The sequence below is a fragment of the Colobus angolensis genome, unplaced genomic scaffold (assembly GCF_000951035.1).
Source record: "Colobus angolensis palliatus isolate OR3802 unplaced genomic scaffold, Cang.pa_1.0 Scaffold291, whole genome shotgun sequence".
Taxonomy (NCBI): Eukaryota; Metazoa; Chordata; class Mammalia; order Primates; family Cercopithecidae; genus Colobus; species Colobus angolensis.
In genome coordinates, this window is record NW_012116166.1 from 1,685,236 (window position 1) to 1,707,281 (window position 22,046).

Here is a 22,046-nt window from a genome sequence, read left to right on the forward strand (position 1 = left end):
GGAGGGAGGGAGGGAGGGAGGGAAAAGAGGCTCAGGACATTGGCCGTTTCAGACTGGCGACTGCAGAGGCGGTCCCAGCACATGTCCCCAAATCGCCCCCATTAAGCGACGGTTCCTGGAAGGAAGTCGGAAAAAAAAGTCCCTATTTTTTACATAAGCCACTTTGGTAATGCCAGGAAGGAGAGAGGGGGGACTTCCTCCAGCCCTCATCCATTAGCTACTGCACAGCCAGGCAAGAAAGCCCTTCCCGTGCCGCATGTGTACCCAATACAGCCAAATACATATTTGCACTAAAAGTTGATGTGCAAAAACTCATTCATTTCACGTCTCATTTGTCAAGAGACATTTTGGTATTTGTGCTTAAAAATAAACATGGACTGGATTAGCAGAGCAGAGCAGGCGCAGGAGGCCGGGCCCCATCTTAGCTGTGTTCGTAAATCTGGCTCCTAATTAATCTGAACACTGACCCATTTTTCGTGAACACTTTGTTGCTGGTTACCATTTCTAGAAAAGAGAGAGAGAGACCAAACAGAATATCTTCCAGACAAACACTTCTAAATGGAGAAGGCACCGCAGTGAAATCTAGCGTGGCCTCAAAATAATCCAGTTTGCAACTGAATGGCTGTCGTATTGGCCAGAAGTTCCCCTCTGCAGGGACCTTGGGATCAGAGTGGTGGCATGTGAACCTCTAATTAGCCTCAGGGCTCTGGCTCCAAGGGAAGGCACCATGGCCCCCACAGAGAGCCGGCTGGATGTGGCAAGCTGCTGCTGGGTGCCCACACAGAGAACTGGCTCTCAATATTTCAATTAACAATGAGAGAAAGACAGCCAAGACCATGGGTATGACGGCTGTAGAGAGGCTGTGGCTGCTGGGAGCCGTCAAAGGGGAGCATCCTTGGATGTCGCCATGGCAACCGTAAACCGTGACCGAAGTGGGCCGTGGGCAAGGTGGAGACAGTCACTACATCTCGACCCATACCCTGGTGATGATAGAACGGAAGGAATGGCACACACGTGACCCAGGAGAATCGTGATGCAGCGGAGTCACCAACAGCACCAGCAGGCCCAGGACCTGTGGGCCCTGAGCAGGCCATGGAGGCGGCCACCTGGTTTTCCCATCTCCCCGGACCCAAGAGGACCCAAAGGCTCTCGCCTTAAATGAACAATCCATTCTTCCCCCAAGCTCTGATGTGACATGAAAATTATAATTGAGAAGAAAATAAATCTGGCAAGAGATGTCCCAGAGAAGAGAAGGCGAGGCTCTCTGAGCATCCTGAAAGAAAATTAGAGGATTTCATAAAGGAAATGGCTGAGCCTCACAGCTGGCAAGCGATGCCTGCATCATCCCTGACAGCAGCAATCTTACACCATCATCAGCAACATGCCGTCCTCTCCCCCAGCAGCCAGTCACTGGGAGTCTGCTGGGCCCAGCCCCACGCTTGCCATGAAGGGGAACCAGAGATCGCAGCGTGGACCCAAACTTAGAGGAGCCAGGGCACCCAGGTAATTCCAGGGCAAAGCAGTCTGTGCTGTGCCAGCACTAATCCAGCTGAGGCAATCAGAAGAGAGGCTTCCTGTATGTGGTGTGTGACTTATGACTTGAAAGAAGCACCTGGGGCTGAAGTCTCCCACCTTAGGTCAGACCTGGGAAAGCTTTCAGATGCCCTCTCTCTGCTTCCGAAGGATGGAGAAGGCCACACCAAATGGAATGGCCTTTGTATAGCAGTCAGCTCACTGGGCAACCATCCTCTCAGCATCAGCAAGATCCTAAATTCAGGATAAAACAGCTGCTTTTGGATTACACTAATGATAAATAATAATATTTGCCTTTTACTGAGCACTTACTATGTGCCACGCTCTCCTCTCACCAGCTTTCCTCCTTCCTGCAGTTCTCCCTAATGCCTCCTGCTTCAGTCCATCCCCCAGAAGACACAGCGCTCTCTCTGTGCTCTTAGCCAGAGCCCAGTCTCTCTCCCCAGGTGGAGTGGCAGCCCCCAAGAAAAGACCTGGGAGCCAGCCTTGTTAAATGTCACTGGGAGCTAACCCCCCAACAAGGAACTGCTCATTAAACACGCCAGGTGCATATCCTTAAAGCTCTGAATATTAAGGATTCCCCAAGCATCCGTGGGGATAAATGAGGTCAAATGCTTTTGTAATATGATATTGATTAGTTCTGCTCTGTGTGGACAGAGCAAGGCCTTGGCTGTGGTCTAAACCCCTGAGCTTTCTGGGAGACGCCAGTATGGTTTTAAGACATTTTTGCAGCACAGGAGAAAAATAAAAGCATTATCTTTTTTATTCCCCCAAGCTTTGCTGACCATCACCAGGCATCTCTTGGAAACTTGTGTCCAGACTGGTGAGAAGGTTTCACTTTGCCTATGTAAGGGCTGCAGGGAAGTTTGAGATGAGAAGTCAACAGGCTCAGCCCCTGTAACTCCCGATTCCTGTCTATTCCTGATGAAGGCTGACACACCTCCTTCCCCGGGCTGGTACTTCTAGCGAAATTAGCCTGCTTGTCCGTGGCTTTGGTGCTGTCACGGAAGATGTGCTATGAATACCAAGATGGAGGATCCCGTCTGGCCTCCTGTGGGTTAGGGTGTAGCTGCTGTCAAGCAGTCAGTGGTGGAGGTGGCTGGGGGGCTGCTTGCAGACAGCAGTACCCTCGGTGACCGCAAAGTATGAGCAGAGCCCAGGCCCCTTCTCCTGCCTGCATCCTCCACAGGATGGCCCTTGAGAGACAGACCTTGTGCAAAGCCTGTCCTTGCCAGCAATCCTGTTTCTGGAAGTTATTGGTTGTTCTGTTCTATTACTGCTCTCCGGGCTGAAATATCAAAGCTACTTTGGACAGGCTTCAGTTGGCTCTGGTTTTTGCAATTCAAGAGGAATGTTGAGGGGTCCTGGTGTTGGCATGAAATAAGGAGTCAAAGTGGACATTTCGGAAGCTTTTCCCCACACCCACCCATCCCCCGCACCCACCTACTCTCCCGCACCCACCTACTGTCCTGCACCCATGGGCTCTGCTCCGTCCAGCTCAGAAGTAACCAGCTTGCCAGAAGGGCCGCTGAGAGGGACAGGGCACCCCCTCAGAGTCCCAGTTGAGCATCTGATGCCCGTTAGAGACTGAGGCCAGGAAAATTACCTAGGCAGGTCAGTCCTCCCTACGGCTGCCCATGCTGGTGGGAGAACCAAAGCATCACCCAGTGAAGACTGAACATGGTTCTGGAGGAAGTTACACTCACCACCACTTCCAACCATTGCATTCTTTCCTGCCATTTCAAATGTTCCTCACTGTTCAGCTGGCTGGCTCACAGGTAAGCCAGGATTTGAATGCCAAGAAATTTGCCACATTTCTGGGCCTTTACAGGGCTCTGGCCCTGCAAAAGTCACAGCATGTGCTTCTCACTCTTGCCCTTCATACCCTAAGAGTATTATACTTGTTTTCCAGATACATCCAACCGTTTGATTGGATTCTTGAGTTCATCACTTCCCACTCCCTGTGTGCGAGTTCCGTCATCTGTTATCATTAGCACGACACTGATTCCTATGCCAGAGAGCAGTTGGCAGGATCTGGGGGATAATCCATGGAAAGATGTCAGCTTAGCACAGGGCCTGGCACCTAGAATACACTCAGTGGATGTTGGCTTTGGTAACCAGCGTTATTCATGGGAATTGTGTTAACCATCCAGGATAGCTTACTAAGCTGGACAGGGTGCTCTGATCTGAGACTTCCTTCATGAGACTGCCCTCCCTCCTGCACATGCCGTGGGCATGATGGAGCTAATGGTGATTTTGCATTGCTATCAGGGAATACCTGAGTCTGGTCATTTATAGAGAAAAGAGGTTTATTTGGCTCACAGTTCTGCAGGCTGTATGAGCAAGGCACCAGCATCTACTTGGCTTCTGGTGACGCTTCAAGAAGCTTTAACTCAAGTTGGGGGAGTAGGCGTGTCACATGGTGAGAGAGGAAGCAAGAGAGAGAGGGAGGATGTGCCAGGCTCCTTAAACAACCAGCTCTCATGTGAACTAATAGAGTAGGAACTCACCCATTACCTCATTACCATGAGGAAGGAACCAGGCCATTCATGGGGGAATCCACTCCCATGACCCAGTTACCTCCCACCAGGCCCCACCTCCAACACTGGGGATCACATTTCAACATAAGGTTGGAGGGGATGAACATCCAAACCATCTCAGCGATGGGGCTGATGGAGCTCAGAAACAGAAAGGGCCATCAGATTGCAAATGGCTCAGAGAGTTGCTGTTTTTGTACATTCTCTGGCTGCGCCATTTCAAGTTGCGGAAGGTAGAAAAATGGGGATGGTGCCACATCCTCATCCTAGCCTGGTTGGGGCTATTTGCCCTGAGTCAGGAGCTCCTTGGTGAACAAGGACAGCTTCATCATGGTTTCGTATGGTCCACCAGCAAATTAAACCTCTGGGTTTGCCCACATGCCTGAGGCCTGGCTGAGCTAACAGGGCTCCTGGGGAAAGCTGCTCCATGTCATGCCTGGTCATGCTCCTTTGTCATATAGGCTGCTGCCAGTGGCAGGAGCATTGTGATGGGAGGGGGGAGGGCCTTTTGGGTGACAAGGAAAAGCTCAGAGGAGAGGCTGGTGTTTGCAGCACTGGACAGCTGTGTCTCCATGGGAGAGGTGGGGAGAAGGTAGAAAACTCTTTCACCATGTCATATAGCCAGAGAGCCTCCTGGGGTAGGTTTAGACTGAGAGGAGGTGCCCGGAGTCCCCGTCACTGGGGCCCTTACAGAGATAGAGTGAGAGAGAGAGGAAGAGCCGCCTGTGTCAGGGAGTGCCCCACAGGGATGGGCCTTTTGGGTGACATAACTCAGGCCAGCATTACAGGCTCAGGATGTGTACTGGTTCTTCCAGTTGTGTTCCTGCATTTTGCTTTTCATATTCACATCCACCCCAGCTTCCCTTGCTGTGGCTCACTGCACCCAGAGATTGCCAATAAAGATGCCACTTGGCACCCAGGCTAGTGAGATGAATGCAGGACAGAGATGCCACCTCTGGGATGTGCTGGGAGTGTGAGCAGGCTGCAGGCCGGGCCAGGAAGCCAGGACCCCTCTTGCCTGTCTCCACCCTTCACGCCCATGTGAGCCTGCCTCCTGCCCAGCACAGACAGCCCACTGCATACTCCTGCTGGAGGCCCACCCACCTGTAATCAGATAGTTCTAGAGACAGAGAGCCTGCCCTCTCCTGACCCTGGCCTGCTGCCCATGAGCTACCCTCAGGGAGGAAGGCACAGTTTTCTTTAAGCCAGGAAAGCCCAACTGCAATGTCAGTCCCCTTAGAGTGACTTTTATTACAACTGATTCTCGTACAAATGCCGCTTGGCCCAGAGGAAGAATCTTTAATAAACCCATAGAAGGGGGAGCTGACATTACATCAGGCTCAGTCTGAGAGGGGGGTGGGGATTCCTGGTCTGCTGTATCTGGTCTGGCCCAGGCCAAGGGGCATGGGGGCTACCCAGAGCATCAGACAGACCTAGCCCCTGCCCCAGGGAGGAGTTCATGGTCTAGTTATGGTGGCCATGCAGGAGGATGAACTCAGGGCTCAGCTCAGGCACAAGAGGGGTGGGTTACCAGGATGGACTTGTAGTTGGGAAGAACTCAGAAAGATGGGGCCAGGGTGGGCTGGTAGTTGGGAAAAGACTTCCTGACCCTGCAGCCAAAGAAGTTTCTTTCATTCTGAGAACCTAGATGTGCCTTGCTGCTGCCTCAGGGCTCCCAGAAGTTCCTGCCCTGTTCTGCAGTCAACACCTGGCTGAGTGCCCCATTCAGACTGATGCCCATGGAGAGCAGGCCTGGTTCATTCTCACTGCTGTTTCCCCACTGCCCTGTATTCATTGGACTTTGTACTAGTTCACTCATTCATTCAATCATTCATCCAGCAAATGTCCATGGAGCGTTTTTTTATGTGCAGGAATATTTCTAGTCACCAAGGGCACAATGTGATTAAGACTAATGAGGTCATGAGAAAGTGACAGAGGAAGAGACGGACATTGATCAAATAGTCACATAGCAAGTGGAAATTAGCAGCCATGGCTGGTACTCTAAAGGAAAGGCCCATGGGCTATGGGAGCTAAAATAGGGAGATTTGACCCAGTCAGGGAAGGCTTGCCAAGAAAGTGACATTTGAGCCATAATCAGGAAGAAAATTACGAGTTGGCCAGGCAAAGAGAGAGGGTAGAGCTTTCCAGGAAGAGGGACTCACATATGCAAAGGTCCTGTGGCAATAGGGACCTGGGAAAATGCAAAGGCCCCACAGAAGCTTACTGTGATGGGTGCAGAGAAAGCAAGATGGGGAAGCAAAGGGGAAATTAAGTCAAGAGTTAGAGTTTACTGGTCAAACAGGGTTAAACTGTAAGGCCTTTTGAAGATATCGGAAAGCTTTGGCTTTATCCTAAGGGCAGTGGGATGGGGTTTGAGTGGCTAGGGCATGATGCTTTCAGAAATGGTCACTCTAGTTGCAGTGTGGAGATTGGAGAGGTGGGATGAATTTGATGGATGGGGGAGACCACTTTGGAGGCAGTGATTCAATCAAGAAATGATGGGACTTGGACTCATTGGATGGATGGGTTGATGGATGTCTGGATGGGTGCTGGGGTGAATGGGTGGAAAAACAAGTAGCTGGTGGGTGAGTGGAGGGAAGGATGTGTGAAATGATGAGGGATGGGTGGGAGGAAGGATGAATAGATGGGTGGATGATGGAAGAAGGAATGGATGGGTGGAAGGAAGAATGAGTGGGTGAGTGGATGAATTGGAGAATTAATAGATGGATGGAAGGAAGGATGAATGGATGGGATAATAAATGGATGGGTAGAAGGAAAATGAGTGGATAGGTAGATGGATAGATAGAAGGGAGAACAAATGGGTGGGTAGAAGGATGATAAGTTGATGGGTAGATGGGTGGATGGATGGGTAGAAGGAAGGATGAGTGAATAGATAGAGGGGTGGATGGTGAGAGAATTATTGGATGGGTGGAAGGAAGGATAAGGGAATGGGTGAATGAGTGGGAGAATTAATGGATCAGTAGAAGGAGAATGAGTGGATGGGTAGATGGGTGGGCGTATGGGAGAATGAATGGATGGATACAAGGATAACAAGTGGATGGGTAGATGGGTGGATGGATGGGAGAATGAATGGGTGGGTAGAAGTATGATGAGTGGATGGGTAGATGAGTGGATGGATGGGAGAATGAATAGGTGGGTAAGAAGAAGGATGAATTAATGTGTGAATGGGTGGATGGATGAGAGAATGAATGGGTGGGAAAGAAGAAGGGTGAATCAATGTGTGAATGGGTGGGTGGATGGGAGAATGAATGGATGGACAGAAGAATGATGAGTAGATGAGTAGAAAGGTGGATGGATGGGAGAATGAATGGGTGGGTAGAAGTATGATGAGTGGATAGATAGATGGGTGGATGGGTGGGAAAATGAATGGGTGGATGGATGGATGGATGGATGGATAGATGGATGAGTGAATTGGGAATGGGTGGAAAAATAAATAGCAGATGAATGGGTGGAAAGAAGATGTGAGTGGGTGGATGGGTAAATGGAGAGCAGAAAGTAGGAGAAATGGATAAATATGTAAAACATGGATGGAAAGATGGGTAGAATTGGAATACAAGTTGAAGCTTGCAGGATGGGGGGGATTGGGATTGCGGGCATGCCTAAGGTTGGAGTTTCCCACAACTGAACACCACACACTCAAGTCCTGTCTTCCAAGAAGGAGGCCATAGGAGAAAAGTCTCCAGGGCCCAGAATTCTATGCCATTCCATGCTTCTGCCTACAGTCCCTAGGCCACTGAACATAGACAGGAAGGATGGGCAGAGTGAGTGGACACAGCCAACCCCAGCCTGCTTCAGCTCCCCTAACCCCTCAGCCTTCAGGGACAGGAGCAGCAGACCTCCTCCCTCTGCTGATCACTGGGTACTCTGGCGGATGCAGCCTGGCCCAGATTTGCTGATTCTTGTACATGGACGAATTAATGTAGATATGTTTTTTCAGGCATTTAAAAAATCCCGTCTCCAGGTGGGCAGATAAACAACTGTATTCACATTAAAGACTAATGTAACAAAAATACACCAGGCAATAATTCATAATGCATTCTATTCTATAGCATCATATTTTAATGCGTGACATATCCCGGGCAGCTCCTCTGTGCTAATTTCATTTAATGAGCACATGTTATAGAATTTTCAGAGCACTATCCCTGGGCAATTAAAATATATTAACCTTTTTGGTTAAATTGCGTTTCTAAAGAAAAGTCCTCACTGTGAAACAGAAAGAAATATCCAGGTGTCACTGAGGTGGAACCCAAAGGCGGGTTGTAATGGGAAAGGACTGTGGTTAGTTCCTGTGTGTGCTGGCTGGAGGGACCTACAGCCTCCTCCCCGACCTCAAGCCATGATCCACCATCCTGCCTTTGCCCAGCCAGGCCAAGTTCCACTGTGCAGGACAAGGAGCTGAAGCCTGGACCCATATAGTGAGCAGCCTTCCTTGAGCAGGCATTAATTGACTACTCACTATTTGCCGGACCCAGGAGATCCAAGGTACACCCTGGCTCCAAGGTTGGGAAGATTGTAGCGGGGAGGTGAGGTACCCCCAGACAACTGGGGTTTAAATGAGGCCAGTATAGGAGACTTCAAGGAGGGGCGGGCTCCACTCATTCAAAATACAGACAGATCCCCCAGCTCTGCCATCTGCATAATGGGCACACCAGCGCTCCAGCATTCACAAGTCCCAGAATTTTAGATCTTGAAGGGGCTTTTAGAGAGCCTAGGGTGAGTGATTCCCAAACTGTGCTCCTTGGAACCCCAGGAGCCCCACCCCAACTTCAACCAGAGCCATTCTGCTTCTAATGGCTTTACATATTGGGGTCGCATGCAGCCATTAGTTGAAAATAGGGTTCTACTGCTTTAAAAGATTTAAAAGCAGCTCATATAGTTCTCATGTGGGTATATATATACCAATATGTATGTACATTGTTAAATATACAAATAGTTTTCACATATATGCTACCTTCTAAGGGAAGAATTTGAAGTGGCTTATAAAACTGAATGCGGCATAATAGAATGAAAAGTTTTAATGAACAAATTGGTATAAAAGGAAAATGAATTTGTGAAATGATTTTGAGAAAAAGTTAGACAAAAACATGTGTGCTGGCAGTGTTGGGCAGCTGGAAGTTCAGGTCAAGGTCACTGTGGCAGCCCTGGGCTCCCCAGAGGGAACTTGAGACAGGCCTCTCAGCCCCACCTTGTATCTGAAGGTTAAAAATACAAGGCCACCTTTGAAGGACCTGGTCCAATGTCTGGTGCATTATGGATGGTTAGACCAGCTGGGATGTCTAAGAAAGACTTTCATTCATTCATTCATTCATTCAACAAATATTTTATGAGCCTCTCAGGGTACGGGCAGTGTGCCGGGTGACGAGGACATATGCAGCTGAGACAGCCATGGTCTCCACTCTCTCAGGCACACCCTCTAGCAGAGAAGAGAGGGGTCAGATGGTAACACACTACGGCCATCAACATACAGCCCCGAAGAAATGGAGCTTGGCTTGCAGCCTGTAGGACGAAGGGAGCCTCCAGACTGGGTCAGGGAGGGCCCGCTGTCTGAAGGAGACCCATGGTCTGAGGAGGACGGAAATGAGTGAATGGGAGATCCCTGGGGGTCGGCAGGGTGGATTCATGATGGCACTGGGAGGCAGGCAGGGGCGCAGGCAGAGGGGTAGCCAGGCGAGAGGAGTTAGGTCTTCAACCTGAGACAGACACTCCTGGGAACTTGGGGAGCAGGAGGAATTTGTGCTTTGCATTTGCAAAGAGCACTGTGGGTCCAGCGTGGTAGTTCACGCCTGCAATCCCAGCACTTTGGGAGGCTGAGGCAGGTAGATCACCTGAGGTCAGGAGTTCAAGACCAGCCTGGACAACATGGTGAAACCCCATCTCTACTAAAAATACAAAAATTAGCTGGGCGTGGTGGCGCATGACTGTAACCCCAGCTACTCAGGAGGCTGAGGCAGGAGAATCACTTGAACCCGGGAGGCAGAGGTTGCAGTGAGCCAAAATCAGGCCATTGCACTCCAGCCTGGGCGACAAGAGTGAAACTCTATCTCAAAAAACAAAAGAAAAGAGCACTCTGTTGCTGCAAAGGACATGATTTGGCTCTTTTTTCTGGCTGCATAGTATTCCATGATATGTATGCACCACATTTTCTTTATCCAACCCGCCATTGATGGGCACCTGGGTTGGTCCCATGTCTTTGCTATTGTGAATAGTGACTGCTGTGATGAACTAACAGGTGCAGGTGTCTTTTTGGTAGAACCAACCTGCACATGTACCCCCCTGATTCTAAAATAAAAGTTAAAAAAGAGAAAAGAAAAGAAAAGGGCGTTCCGGGCAGCCACATTAGAATGCTGGGGTGTCGGTGACTGGCTTGCGGGGGGTCAGTGGATGCAGGGCGGCCTGTCGGGAGCTGCTGCCCCCACCCAGGTGAGAGCTGATGCGGTAAAGGGGAGGGTTGGAGGGCCAGGGCAGGGTGGGTATGGGGTAATGGCAGGGTCAGGAAGTAGATGGATTCAGAGCTGTGTTGGAGTCCCCTTGTGGGGGCCTCTGGAATGAGCCATAGAGGATGAGTGAGCTCAAGAGAGCCGGAGAGGATCAGGAAGGGAGTCTAGCAAAGGGAACAGACTGAGCAAAGGCCTGAAGGCAGGAGAGCATGGGTGCATGCAGCCCCCAGCGCGGGAGTCCCGTTTACCTGGAGCTCAAGGCACTCAAAAGAGTGTGGAGACAGGCAAGGCAGCACTGTCCACTGGGTGAAAGGGCTTCCAGCTAGCTAAGGAACGTGGACTCATTCACAGGTACCAGGGAGTCACTGGAGATAACCTTCTACCACCTACCCACTGTGTGACCTTAGGCAAGTCACTCAAACTCTCTGGACCTCACCTATAAAAGGGGAAAGTGGTTTCTACCTCCTAAGGCCGCTGAGAGGGATAAAGAGGAAAATTCTCTTGCAGGGGCCGAGTACTGCTGGGGGCACTGAGAATTGTGTGCCTGTTAGCATCCCACAGCCTTGAAGGTTAGCAATCCAGATGGGGCAAGGGCCTCCAGGTGAGGAATGGACCCCATGCTGAGGGAGGCAGCCTCACCGTCCCTGATGGGGAGCTCCCCGGGGCTCACTGCAGTCGGGCCCACCAGTGGCCCCCTCTGACAGCAGCTGCCCAACCACAGAGAAAAGGCCTGCTTGCCATCCACTTTAAGTGACGTCATTAAAGGGCCATTGGGGGCAAGATATTATCTCAAAAGAGGTGGAAAACTGGAGAGGAGGTGGCGACAAAGTTGGCCACATTTAAAAGCCACCATGAATGTTAACATTCAGGAAAAAATATCATCCCCATTCTCCTTCCCTTGCAAGTAGCCACGGGCCGGGGTGGGGCTGAGGCATTCTTAGGGAAGGAGAGTTCCGGCTCTCTGAGCCGCAGAGGTGGTGTGTGTGGCGGTGGTTAGGTGTGCACAGGGGCCAGACTGCCTGGGTGCGAGTCCCAGCCCTGCTGTTTCTCTCAGTGTGGCCTTGGTTGGGCTGCCAGATTTAGCAAATAAAAATATAGGACACCCCGTTAAATTTGAATTTCAGATAAACCACCAGTAACATCTTAACGTAAGTATGTTCCATGCAATATTTGGGACATACTTGTACGAAAAAGTATCCACTGTTTTTCTGAAATTCAAATTCAATGGAGTGTCCTGTTTTTTATCTGGCAACCCCAGGCCTGGGGTAAATCACTTCATCTCCCTGGACCTGTTTCCCCAACTATAAAATAGGGGTAAAAGTAACTCCTGCCATTACAAGGATAGAATTTAACGTAGGTCACGTACTTGCTGCAGTACCTGGCCCTAATAAGTGCTGGCAACCTTTGCCTCATTATCCTAAAGGTGCTAGGTTCTGTCTGCTTGACTGGTCTGGTCCCTGCCCTCTGCTCTCAGCTGGAGGTCGTCAGTTGCAACACCAGGCAATTGCCATGTCCTGGCTGTGGGTGGGGCTGCTTGCTGGGGGCTGAGGAGAGAGGGAGGCCCTAGGCCAGCCCTCTCACGCATGGGCTTCCTCCACGAACAGAGGTAGGACATGTGAGGAAGGCACCTATGGGGTAGTGGAAGAGAAGAAGGCAGAGGCAAGGGGCACTTAAACAAATAGCACAGACATTTGTGCCAAGCCCTCTGTGTCTGGGTGCTCAGGGAGGGCTGCCTGGAGGAGGCAGCATCCGGACAAAGGAAAAGTAGGGAGCTAGTCGTTCTGCAGGGTCAGCCTGGAGATGCTTGCAGGGAACCAGAGCACATGGCTGCAGCAGAGGAGTGGCCAGAGTGAAGTGGGGGGATGGAGGATTATGGAGAAACCCCAACTGTGGCACTCAGGCAGTGGCTCTTTCTCCTGTGGACAGAGGGCAGTCATCAAAGGTTCTGCACCACAGGGAGAGTATCCAGGTGCGTCTGAAGGACGGAGTGGGGCACGGGTGGTTACGAAAGTAGGAGAGTGCTTTAGGGGCCACTGCTGTCATTGGGCATGGTGGAGCCTCAAGTGGGGCTATGGCAGGGGAGAGAGGGCACAGCAGGGAATGGCTAAAACAGGCAGGGAACAAGCAGTCCAGCCACATTCGCCCAGGAGTGCTCCGGCTCCTTCCACGGCCTGGACACAGAGGCAGCCATCTGGGCATCATCCCCAGGGGATATGACGTCACCCCCAGGAGGACAGCTTGTCTGCAAACCCAGTGCTGACTGCCCAGGGCCTGGGAGTGAGGGACAGGGCAGGAGGACAGGTGCACATCTTGTCTGCTCTCGCAGGTCTGCACCCCACACTGGACTTTTCTTTAAAATATCTCGATTTCCTTTAAAGCCCAACTGTATCAGTGACCCCTCGTTTCTGCCCCAGTTACAGTACACATTAATTTTATGGCAGAAACTGATTCTATCCGAACTCTGTTAGTGCTCAATTATTCCTCACTGACTGCCTTTGAATAAATATCCATGAAGAGGCTTTCACAAAATGTCAACAAGGGAGGCAGCGTCCTTGCAAGGTGGCAGAGGTTCTCACCCTGCAGCGGGCTGGGCCAGTGCTGCATCCAGGGAAGAGCTGGGAGTCAGGTTCTCAGCAGGGGTTGGGAGATCCCACCAGACACTCCCAGGGTGGGACAGGCTCAGGGGCCTCATCAGGAAGCTGGGAATGTGGGAGCTAGGAGAGCCAGCCCCCGACATGAAGGAAGGGGCGTGCCTGGCCACACAACTGCACAGGGACAAAGATAGGATGCAAGCCAAGCCTCCTGGGTCCTGCACCAGGCCTGGCACATAGAATGCGAATTCAGGCACCCACGAAGGGCCAGGTTGGCTGGGCAAAAGGGGCCCACTGCACAGGAGGTGGGGATGGGACTGGCAGCTCACCCTGGGCCCAGGCTGGGGGCTAGCAGGGAGGGATGAGGGGAAGGATTTCTGCTGGGAGGAACAGCCAGCCCCTGCCCGCCCCAGCGTCCTGTAGCTTGATGGAAAAGCAGGCCCGGGGTTGCTGGTTCTGGGGCCTTTCTAGGAAATACCTGAATCTCTGCTTTTATGTAGAAGTCTCCCAATTTGTACATATCAGATTATAATTTACAATTTGTAAGACTCTGTGTGCACCAAGCTCGACCCTTCTGCAAACCAGACAGCCCTCAGGTGGCCACTTGGTGCCTTTACCTTGTCCCTGGACTCTATAGTATGAATACAGTGTTTTGTAACCAGAAAATCAAGGAGTGGGGCAGGCAGGGAAATAGAGAAGAAGAGTGAAAGGCTAGTCTCTGGGGGAGCCCCGATGCTGCCCCCAACGCTGCCCCCCAGTGCTGCCCCAGCAGACCCCTGACGCTGGCCCCAAGGCTGCCTCAGGAGAACCCTGATGCTGGCCCCAAGGCTGCCCCAGGGGACCCCAGACACTGGCCCCAGTGCTGCCCCAATAGACCCCTGACACTGGCCCCAATGCTGTCCCAGGAGACTTCTGACGCTGGCTCCAGTGCTGCCCCAGGAGAACCCTGACGCTACCCTAATGCTGCCCCAGGAGACCCCTGACACTGGCCCCAGTGCTGCCCGAGGAGACCCCTGACACTGGCCCCAGTGCTGCCCGAGGAGACCCCTGATGCTGGCCCTAATGCTGGCCCTGACCCTGGCCTTGGCATCTGGACCATATACATCTCCCCAGAGGGAAAAGGATGGGGTTTGACTAGCCAGGATGGCTACTAAATGCCCTCACCTGCTCTCATTCCACAAGCCCCTGCAAACCCAGAGAAACTCGTTGTACCCTGCCCCCAGGAAACTCAGAGACGGAGCCTCCTCCTTCAGCTGGGGCATGGCCTTCTGCTGCACTCCTGAGTGGGCCCCAGGGCAGGTGATGGGGAATCGGGAAGAGCAGGTCTGTTCCCAGCTGCCCCAGGCAGACAGGCCAGTGTCCCCATGGCTAAATGGATGTTCAAGTCCAGCCCATCAAGGCCATTATTGCCCCTTGGGGACAGCCCTCTTGTTTCAGGGGCCCCATCCAGGACCCTCAGCTTGGTTCTCTAACCTTTCTAGCCAAGAAGCCCTTGTTCTGATTAAAGATCTGTTATAAGCCATGAGTGGTGGTTCTCACCTATAATCCCAACACTTTGGGAGGCCAAGGTGGGAGTATCACTTGAGGCCAGGAGTTTAAGAGCAGCCTGGGCAACATAGCAAGACTCCATTGTTACCAAAAAAAATTTCAAATTAGTTGGGCATGGTGGCATGTGCCTGTAGTCCCAGCTACTCAAGAGGCTCACTTGAGACAGGAGGATCACTTGAGCCTGGGAGTTGGAGGCTGCAGTGAGCTATGATTGCACTACTGTACTGCCACCTGGGTGACAGAACAAGACCCTGTCAATCAATCAGTCAATCAATCAATGTGCTATGATGGCACAAAATGCAGAACAGATGCGAGTGACCTTGATCTGCTTGACAGAGGAGTGGCCTGTCCGTCAGACCTCCATGGTTGTCCTCATGGTAGAATATCCAAGCTTACTGTTGGAATGGCTTTGTCTGAAGATGACAATGTCTTCCCTTGAACTTGCTCTTCTCTAGTGGCTGCCTGCACTCAATGTGTGAATATTCTGTGCAATACTGGACAGAGCAAGTGAAAGACAGGAGAAGCATTATAGCATCAGCCTATGAAATGAGCCTCCACTTAGCCAGGCTGCAAGAGCCAGACCAGCCTGTTGTCCATTTTTGTGTGTAGAACCAGGCCTCAAATGTGTCTTCATTTTACTTACTCTTCTCAAACCTGAAAAAAACAAAAAACAAAAAACAAACAACAACAACAACAAAAAAAAAACAGCACTGTTTGCAAACCCCTGAGCCCAGCTGCAGCTCCCAGGCCACCAGCAGGTTTGCAGGGGCAAAGGACCTAGCCAGGCCCAAAGACTCTCAGTTCCAGTGGAGAGGGCTGCAGCTCTCTTCTAAGCCACAGCCACAGGACAAGGGCCACAGACCACAGCCGGGGCCCATGTGACCCCAAAAGCAGAGGGAAGCCATCCGTACTTCTAGAAACATGGACAGCAGTGGCTGCCCTGGCTAGCTGTGCAGACTGGTAAGCTGGGAGCCCCCCACCATGATCCCGATGCCCACAGGGGAGGAGTGGCCCCTTCTGCACTCCGTTCCACAGCATAGACCAGATACTCCATGCCTATGGAAGTCCCAGTCAATATGGGGATTACCAGCCCTTCTCCCCACTCTCCAGGAAGCTAACTCACAGGCTTGGGCAGAGTTTGGGTCAGACGACGGCCTGGAGGAACCTTCACTTTTACTTTTATCACAAGGCTTAAAATGACTTGAGAGCTGTCATACTGCTTTCTGGCAGGGATTTGCAATTCTGCTTTTGCTTGATAAATTGAAATGAGGAATTTCCCAGACAGAAGCTGCTGGGCTGGCACTTCTAGTGTGCTTATGATGGGGTAGGGGGCAGGGGGAAGTAGAGATGCTTGTTGTGTTCTTTAAGCATCTCTTCCAAATGGCTCCAGCGTGTCTCTTATCCTGCTCACTATCTGAATGATAAAAATTAATATTTTAATTGATATCTTAATCTTGAGCCAAAGAAGCTTTGGTTCCTTTAAGAAGAGTGATTAGCAAAATGATGATCCTTGCTAATGGATGAATGAATGAATCAGCTACTGTTCCATCAGAGGGCTTCCCTCACCTCTCAAGCAGCCTGATTTTGCAGCTTAATCATGACAAATAAAGTTCCACATGCTCCAGCGCTATTCCTGGTACTCCCTAGGACAGGAGGGAATAGATAAAGAAACCATTAGCATCCAATCAATGCATCAGCCTGCATGCCAGCCAGCCTGCTCAGCACGCGGCCCCCAGGAACACAGATGTCTCCACACCGTGTTAAAAAAGAGGCTACAGGGATAGGAATGAGATCCTACCTCAGCTGAGCAGAACGCACCCTCTGGGCCCTGCCTTGGAGGGTCAATTTGGGCCTGGGACCTGCCATTCTGGACAGCAATGGACAGCAGAGGCCAAGTGCTAGACAATGGAACAGACAATGTGACCCTGGGCAACATCGTTCACCTCTGTGGGTCTTGTGTCACATTTGGAAAGGGAGGCAATGCCTGGGGAGCAGGTGGACACAGGGCTGTAAGACTCCAGAGTTCTGAACCATTGCTGATATACAGACCTCACTTACTCAGGGCCAGCCTGGAAGCCAGTCTTCCTTGGTGTGCCTCAATTCATTTGGGAAACCTAAATTGTTTATATGTCTGATGAATCAGGTAGTAAAAGGTTGCAAATCCTAGGTCTTTCTTTTGCCAAAGATCCAGGGTTGTCTCAAAATAAGTGGTTGAGGAATCCTGCACCAGCAACTGGGGTATCCGGGTTCTCTCACTGGGACTGACTAGGTCATTGGCAAGACCCGCGGAAAGCAAGGAAAAGCAGGGTGGTGCAGTGGACCACCTGGGAGCCATATGGGGCAAGTGGAGCACCCACCACCAGCCAAGGGAGGCGGTGAGTGATCATGCTACCGTACCCAGAAAACCATGCTATTTCCACAGATCTCTGCAACCCGTGGATCAGGAGATCTCCCTTGTGAGCCCATGCCACCAGGGCCTTGGGTCCCAAGCATGGCACTCAGCTAGAGACTGCCTAAGACTACTGAGTTCTGGAGGGAGGAGGCAGCTGTCATCACTGAGGCTGCCTGCTCCCTAAGATGGCTGAGGTCCCAGGGGGAAGGGCGGCAGCCATCGCTGCAGTTCCAGTCTGCTGTTTTTCCCATCCCAATGCTGGGGAGACTAGGTGGTTTGGACCCAGGAGGAATTCCCCACAGTGCAGCACAGCGGCTGTGGCAGATCACGGTCAGACTGCCCCTTTAGGCCTGACCCTGACCCATCCCTCCTCATCAGGTGGGGCCTCCCTGTAGGAATTTCAGCAGCTATAGCCAGGGCTATACTGACAGAGCTCTGATCTCCCTGGGACTGAGCCCCTAGGGGGAGGGGCGGCCGCAGTCTCCACAGATCAGCAAACTTAGTCTTTTCCCCTGCTGGCTGAGGAATCTGGGTAGTCTGGACAAGTGGGATCCCCTCCCCCAGCATAGCGCACCCCCTCTGCCAAGGGGTAGCCAAAGTGTTTCATTAAGCAGTACCAGATCCCATGCCTGCTGACCGAGACCCCCCCACAACAGGGGTCACCAGACACTTCATACAGGAGCGTTCATGCTGGCATCAGGTTGGTGCCCCTCTGGGATGGAGATCCCAGAGGAAGGAGCAGGCAGCCATCTCTGCTGTTCTGCAGCCTCCACTGGTGACACCTCCAGGTGTGGGAGAAACGCAGGTGAATAGGGTCTGGAGTGGACCCCCAGCAAACCACAGAAGCCCTACAGAAGCGGGACCTGACTGTTAAAACAAAAACAAACAAACAGAAAGCAGCAACAACAACAACAGCATCAACAAAAAAAGTCCCCGCAAGAAAACCCCATCCAAAGGCCAGCAGCCTCAAAGATTGAAGCTACACAAACTCACAAAGAAGAGAATCAATGAAAAAACACTGAAAACTCAGAAAGCCATAGTGCTTCTTCTCCTCCCAATGATCTCAACACCTCTCCATCAAGAGCACAGAATGGGGCAGAGGCTGAAATGGTTGAATTGACAGAAGTGGGCTTCAGAAGGTGGGTAATAACAAACTTTGCTGCACTAAGATACATGAGAAAACATTACAGGAGCTGTTAACCAGAATAACCAGTTTACAGAGGAACAGAAATGACCTGACAGAGCTGAGAAACACAACACAAGAACTTGACAATACAATCACAAATATCAATAGCTGAATTGACCAAGGGGGGGAAAGAATTTCAGAGCTTGAAGACTATCTCACTGAAATAAGACAGGCAGACCAGATTAGAGAGAAAAGACTGAAAAGAAATGAACAAAACCTCCAAGAACTATGGGATTATGTAGAAAGACCAAACCTACAACTGACTGAAGTGCCTGAAAGAGATGGGGAGAACAGAACCAAGTTGGAAAACACACTTCACAATATCATTCAGGAGAACTTCCTCAACCTAGCAAGACAAGCCAACATTCAAATTCAGCAAACCCAGAGAATCCCAGAAATATACTCCATGAGAAGATCAGCCCCAAGACACATAATCATCAGATTCTCCAAGGTTGAAATGAAGGAAAAAATGTTAAGGGCAGTCAGAGAGATAGGCCAGATCACCTACAAAGGGAAGCCCATTATACTAATGGCGGACCTGTCAGCAGAAACCCTACAAGCCAGAAGAAATTGGGGCCAATATTCAACATTCTTAAAAGAATTTCCAACACAGAATGTCATATCCAGCCAAACTAAACTTTATAAGCGAAGAAGAAATAAAATCCTTTTCAGACAAGCAAATGCTAAGGGAATTTGTCACCACCAGGCCCGCTTTGCAAGAGCTCCTGAAGGAAGCACTAAATATGGAACGGAAAAGCTGTTGTCAGCCACTGCAAAAACACACTGAAGTACAAAGACCAATGACACTATGAAGCAACTACATCAACAAGTCTGCAAAATAACCAACTAGCGTCATGATGACAGGATCAAATGTGCACATAACAATATTAATCTTAAATGTAAAAGCTCTAAATGCCCCAATGAAAAGACACAGAATGGCAAGCTGATAAGGCATCAGGACCCATTGGTGTGCTGTATTCAAGAGACCCATTTCACATGTGAAGACACACATAAGCTCAAAATAAAGGTATAGAGGAAAATTTACCAAGCAAATGGAAAGCAGAAAAAAGCAAGGGTTGCAACTCTAGTTTCTGACAAAACAGAGTTTAAGCCAACAAAGATCAAAAAAGACAAAGAAGGGCACATATAGTGATAAAAGGATCAATTCAACAAGAAGAGCTAACTATCCTAAATATATGTGCACCCAATACAGAACAACCCAGACTCATAAAATGAGTTCTTAGAGACCTACAAAGAGACTTAGACTCCCACACAATAGTAGTGGGAGACTTTAACACCTCATTGTCAATATTAGACCATTGAGACAGAAAATTAACAAGGCTATTTAGGACTTGAACTCAGCTCTGAATTAAGTGGACCTGATACACAGCTACAGAAGTCTCCACCCAAAAACAACAGAATATACATTCTTCTTGGTGACACATGGCACTTACTCTAAAATTGATCACAAAATTGGAAGTAAAACACTCCTCAGCAAATGCAAAAGAACTGAGATTATAACATTCTCTCAGACTACAGTGCAATCTAATTAGAACTCAAAATTAAGAAACTCAAAACCACATAACTATATGGACATTCAACAACTTGCTCCTGAATGACTCCTGAGTAGATAATGAAATTAAGGCAGAAATCAAGAAGTTATCTGAAATCAATGAGAACAGGGACAATGTACCAAAATTTCTGGGATGCAACTGAAGCAGTGTTAAGAGGGAAAATTATAGCACTAAATGCCCACATCAAAAAGCTAGAAAGATCTCAAATTGACACCCTAGCATCACAACTAAAAGAAGTAGAGAACCAAGATCAAACAAACTCCAAAGCTAGTAAAAGAAAAGAAACAGTTAACCAAAATCAGAATGGAACTAAAGGAAATAGAGACATGAAAAATCCTTCAAAAAATTAATGAATCCAGGAGCTGGTTTTTTGAAAAAATTAATAAAATAGATAGACTGCTAGCTAGACTAATAAAGATGAAAAGAAAGAAGAATCAAATCGAAACAATAAAAAATGATAAAGGGGATATCACTACTGACCCCACAGAAATACAAACAACAATCAGAGAATACTGTAAACACCTCTATGCAAATAAACTAAAAACTCTAGAAGAAACGAAAAAATTCCTGGATATGTATAACCTCCCAAGACTGAACCAGAAAGAAGTTGAATCCCTGAATAGACCAGTAATAAGTTTTGAAATTGAGGCAGTAATAAATAGCCTACAAACCAACAAAAGCCTGGGACCAGATGGATTTACAGCTGAATTTTACCAGAGGTACAAAGAGGAGCTGTTACCATTTCTTCTGAAACTATTCCAAACAATTGAAAAGGAAGGACTTCTCCCTAACTCATTTTATGAGGCCAGTGTCATCCTGATACCAAAATCTGGCAGAGATGCAAAAAAAGAAAAAGAAAACTTTAAGCCAATATCGCTGATGAACATCAATGCAAAAATACTCAATAAAATACTGGCAGACCGAATTTAGCAGCACATCAAAAAGCTTATTCACCACAATCAAGTCAGCTTCATCCCTGGGATGCAAGAAACACAATTCTAAACAGAACGAAAGACAAAAACCACATGATTATCTCAATAGACATAGAAAAGGCCTTCGATAAAATTCAACATCACTTCATGTTAAAAACTCTCAATTAACTAGGTATTAATGGAACATACCTTAAAATAATGAAAGCTGTTTATGACAAACCTACAGCCAATATGTACAGAATGGGCAAAAGCTGAAAGTATTCCCCTTGAAAACCAGCACAAGAAAAGGATGCCCTCTCTCTCCACTCCTATTCAACATAGTATTGGAAGTTCTGGCCAGGACAATCAGGGAAGAGAAAGATATAAAGCGTATTCAAACAGGAAAAGAGGAAATTGAACTGTCTCTGTTTGCAGATGACATGATTCTATATCTAGAAAACCCCATTGTCTCAGCCAAAAAGCTACTTAAGCTGATAAGCAATTTTAGCAGTCTCAGGATACAAAATCACTGTGCAAAAATCACAAGTATTCCTGTGATACACAAGCAACAGTAGACAAAAAGAGAGCCAAATCATGAATGAACTCCTGTTCACAATTGCTTCAAAGAGAATCAAATACCTAGGAATACAGCTGACAAGGGAAGTGAAGGATCTCTTCAAAGAGAACTACAAACCACTGCTCAAGGAAATCAGAGAGAACACAAACAAACGGAAAAACACTCTATGCTCATGGATGGGAAGAATCAGTGTTGTGAAAATGGCCTTACTACCCAAAGCAATTTATAGATTCAGTGCCATTCCCATTAAACTACCATTGACATCTTCACAGAATTATAAAAAACTGTTTTAAAATTCATATGGAACCCAAAAAGAGTCCATATAGCCAAGACAATCCTAAGCAAAAAGAACAAAGCTGGAGGCGTCATGCTATCTGACTTCAAACTATACTACAGGGCTATGGTAACCAAGCAGCATGGCACAAAAACAGCCACGTAGACCAATGGAACAGAATAGAGAACTCAGAAATAAATAAGACGCACATCTGCAACCATCTGATCTTTGACAAACCTGACAAAAACAAGCAATGGGGAAAGGATTCCCTATGTAATAAATAGTGCTGGGAAAACTGGTTAACCATATGCAGAAAACTGAAACTGGACCTCTTCCTTATACCTTATACAATAATTAACTCAAGATGGATTAAAGACTTAGATGTAAGGTGGGTGCAGTGGCTTATGCCTGTAATCCAGCACTTTGGGAGGCCGAGATGGGTGGATCACCTGAGGTCAGGAGTTC

General features: G+C 49.1%; 1 protein-coding gene across 1 annotated transcript in view; it reads left to right on the top strand.

Annotated features, from left to right (window-relative positions):
- Positions 1 to 22,046, top strand: part of VSTM2B (V-set and transmembrane domain containing 2B) — a 96,770-nt gene that overhangs the window by 24,500 nt on the left and 50,224 nt on the right. The window lies entirely within an intron of this gene.